This window comes from Eumetopias jubatus, unplaced genomic scaffold, assembly GCF_037043125.1.
Source record: "Eumetopias jubatus isolate StellerSeaLion01/CBP00866 unplaced genomic scaffold, mEumJub1_p1.0 scaffold_10, whole genome shotgun sequence".
NCBI lineage: Eukaryota > Metazoa > Chordata > Mammalia > Carnivora > Otariidae > Eumetopias > Eumetopias jubatus.
Window position 1 is genome coordinate 110,671,151 of NW_028274816.1, and position 3,940 is coordinate 110,675,090.

Consider the following 3,940-nt stretch of genomic DNA (forward strand, 5'->3'; position numbering starts at 1 on the left):
GAGTGTAGCTGCATTCCTTGGCTCCTGGCCCCTTTCCTCCATCCTGAAAGCCAGCGAGGTTGCCTCTCTCTGATCTTTCCTCCATCGCCTCTCTCTCTAATTACAGCTTTTACGGATTTGTGCAGTTACACTGGACCAACCCAGATAACCCAGGACAATATTTCCATTTCAGAGTCCTCACCCTGAATCATATCTGCAAAGTCTCATCATGTACACTGGCATATCCACAGGCTTGAGAGATCAAGCTGTGCACCTTTTAGGGTGGATTTAAAAACAGTAACAACATAAAGTGAAGGTAAGAGTTGAGAAGTAACCCTTAATTGCTTACTTGTCTGGCCTTTTACATACATTATCTTACAGAATTTTCAAAACAACTCAGCAAATTAGATGATAATATCCAAAGTAAGCAGATAAAAAGGGATCTCAGAGAAGGTTAGTAATTTACCCTATGTCACATAGTTTAGAAGCATCCATTCCAGAAGTTGAACACTGCCTACATTCTGCTATTAAGGCAACAGACCAATCTGGAATTAAGAGGTCTACTTTAGAGGAAGACATATTGCCAACATTTAAAAGTTGAAAATCACACCTTTTTAGTGTAAATAATTTATTTGAAAATCTGAGCATTAATCGAGAGCTGGCATCTTAATGTCTCCTCCTAGAAACATGCTCTCAGTAAAAGACACTATGGTGTGGCATCCCGATCGCCCAGTCAGAAAACTCACTGCCTTTTTGCTGTTCTCTCCCATTTACATCCACCATTCATGGTGAATACACCACCAGCTCCTCCTATCTCTTCCTCATACCCACCATCTCTCAGACTCATCTATTCCCACTGCCACTCCTTTGGTTACCATAAGAATCATCCCTCTCATGTCTGACCGCAATTGCCTTCTGGCTGATTCTCCTGCCTCCTGTCTTGCCTGTCCCACACCTACCACTCATTTTCCCTCATGACAACCTGAGTGAACTCTAAAATTTTCATCTCAGCCTGAAAGTCTCTTGCTTGAAGCCTCTGAAAGGCTCCCCATTTCCCTGATCTCTTCTGAGACCAAGGACAAACTCTTGATCCTAATGGACCTGCCTAGTTGGCTCCTGCTTTCCTTTTCCATCTAATTTATCCCATAAACACCTATACATCCTCCTTTCCTCCTTCACACAGTTTCATGTTCTATTGACTTTCTTTTCACTTCCAAAATACTTAATTTCCCTCTCTTTCCCTCCATCCCTCTCTCTTTTCCCCTCTTCCTCACTCTCCCTCCTTCTCTCTCCTTCTCTTCCCCTTCCCTTCCCTCTCCCTCCCTTCCTCTCTCCCTCTTTCTGTCTCCCTCTCTCTCACAGGTGTGCACACACACACCTCACCTGGACCTTCCCACATCTGTTCTTCTGGAAAATTCTAAAGTAAAATGTCCCCATGTATGACTTCTGCACATCCTCTGCAAAGCATTCTCTTGAGTTCGCAAGTCTGAATTAGCTACCCTCATATATGTTCTTACAGCATCATGCACATCAAGACACTTACTACTCTGGAATTTTCTTTTGTGTTTATAGCCTCACTACAGCGCTAGACCCTACATCAGAGTATAGGAGCCATGTCTTCAAGTGTTTGCAAATTTTGATTACATATTCGCCTTTTTCTGAAGGCATAAATACTTACACGTGCATCTTACATGATTAGGATTTCTGCATATAGTCTTCAATTCAAAGCTAGAAAGATACAAGTATTTAAAATTTCCATAGCTATCGACAAGAACATAAGTTACTGAATTTTTATAATAGAGTTATACTTCAGGTTATGGTAAATTTTTAGATTGAGCATAACTGTTATAGTTCCCGCCATAAATTTTCATATTCTGATATCTGTGTCCATGTAGTCAGCTAGATGACTCCCAAGTCATTGTATACATTATCCTTCCCATAAATAACTGTGAAGATATGTATGTTTGCCTTCCAAAAAGATGATTAATTGGGAGTGTTTTTTATTCATAAGCACATCAAGTCTGAGACTAAAATAACTAAAAACAAGAATTTTGGTTTAAATCAATCACCTTCTGAAGCTAATACAAAAACATGTTAGACTTGACGACTATAGTATTTCTTTCCAGGTTGTTCCCTATTGTGTATAAAATAGAGGAAGGGAAATGTATCAAACTAATCTTTTATACTGAGATTATGTTTCTAAACCAAGCGACTCATTTAATAGAGTAAAAAATAATCATTTAGTGTGAAAACAAGTGGTTTTTCAAGTGAATGCTTTATATTTTAATTGTTTGTTTTTGAGTGATTTAAAACATGCTGATTGACCATCACAACAATCAAATGAACAAAACAGCTGCAAATGTTAGTTTAGGCTTAATGTGTCTCTTTTTGGCCCACTTACATTTGGCCCCTACTGGAGAACTGAAAGTTTAGTTCTCAGATTTTGTCATTGAAAGTGGATTCTAACTTTGAGGATAGTTGGATATTGTAGTGAAACAAAGCATTTATCAGGGGATAATAGCAAGACTCTCATAAGAAAATATTGGGTATATAGAATACATAATCAAAGTTATAGAATGCATCTATTTGGCAGACCTATTTGGTACAGTGACTGTCTGCTGCTAGAATTTCCACTATAGATGCAAGAAAAAAGTGTCCTCATGCTTTCTTTCTGTCTGGTTGTGGCAGCCAAGATTGAATGGGAGAAATGCAGAGAAAATCATGGTAATACAGGGAAAAATATGGAGACGTAATTTTTGCAACTCAGAAATAACCTTCTAAATGGTGATACAGTGAAGAGCTTCTTTTACTCCAAAAAATAATATAAAATTTGAGTTAAAATTATATATATATATAAATATATTTCATATATGTATATGAAAAAGGACACCATAATGCTATGTTATTCCTCACTGTTGCTCTAGAGTCAAATAGAACTTGGTTACAGAAGTGATGTATCCATCATCAAAACATTACTTCTTGACTCCTACTGAGTTTCTGACTTCCTCATTATGTAAAGATATGGATAGACTGGACAGATTATTCTCATATTTTCTTTAGGTTAATTCTCTCACTAAGTTCTGGGCATGGGAAAAGATTGGGATTTTGCCCTGAAAATTCTACCAGAATTTTTAAGAAAAGCATTTTATATTTTTAAATTCCATTGTCATATATCACATTATACCTCACACCAGTACTGTGAGCTTGGGTAGTAAGTGTTTCAGTTGTAATTCCCCCAGAATCAGATTTTTGCATATCTTTTTATGCAAAAGATAAAGTAAGGAAAAGATCCCAAGGAAGTGAAGGAATCTGGAGTAAGGCTGCCCTTTTAGCAGGAAAAAAAAAAAAGAGTAGAGGGTAACTTAATATCATCTGCATGGAAATTTCAGAGTACAAATTATATCTCAGAATTCTACTGATCTGAGATAGGGATTCAAGCTTCCGTATGCCTGCTGCCTTCAGACATTGGCTATGCCTTTCCAAGGCAGACATGATTTTCCAGGTAATTCTGTCACATCCCATTTGTAGGCAAAATAGGTTTCAATAGCCCAAGGGCCATCCTTTGTTTGGTGTTGGAAGCAAAAACACTCAGAAGTTAGGAGTAGGGAGGGATACATCAAACAGTATTTTAAAGAAGTGATCCAAAGATACATGAGGGGAACACAAACACTGTACACCACCATCAGGTTTTACTGGCTCACGTTAAAAGATGAAAAAACTGATGTTTAGAAAGGAAATATGACTCATATATCACCATCTACAGGTAAAGATGTAAACAGATGACACAAGACCCCGGCTGTAAATCCTCTGTGGCTGGGTCGGGACTTTCCCCCCATTACATCACATTATACCATAATGTTATTTAGTCTTGTAATTAACATATAACCTTATAATAAAACATGACCTGGTATTTTATAGCACTCTACACATTTCTGATTACTTGGAATATTTTATTTTTCTT

General features: G+C 37.5%; 1 pseudogene; it reads left to right on the plus strand.

The window, feature by feature from the left end:
• Nucleotides 1-2,555: 2,555 nt before the first annotated feature.
• LOC114198905 (small nucleolar RNA SNORA31) lies at nt 2,556-2,694 on the plus strand (annotated as a pseudogene).
• Nucleotides 2,695-3,940: the final 1,246 nt, after the last annotated feature.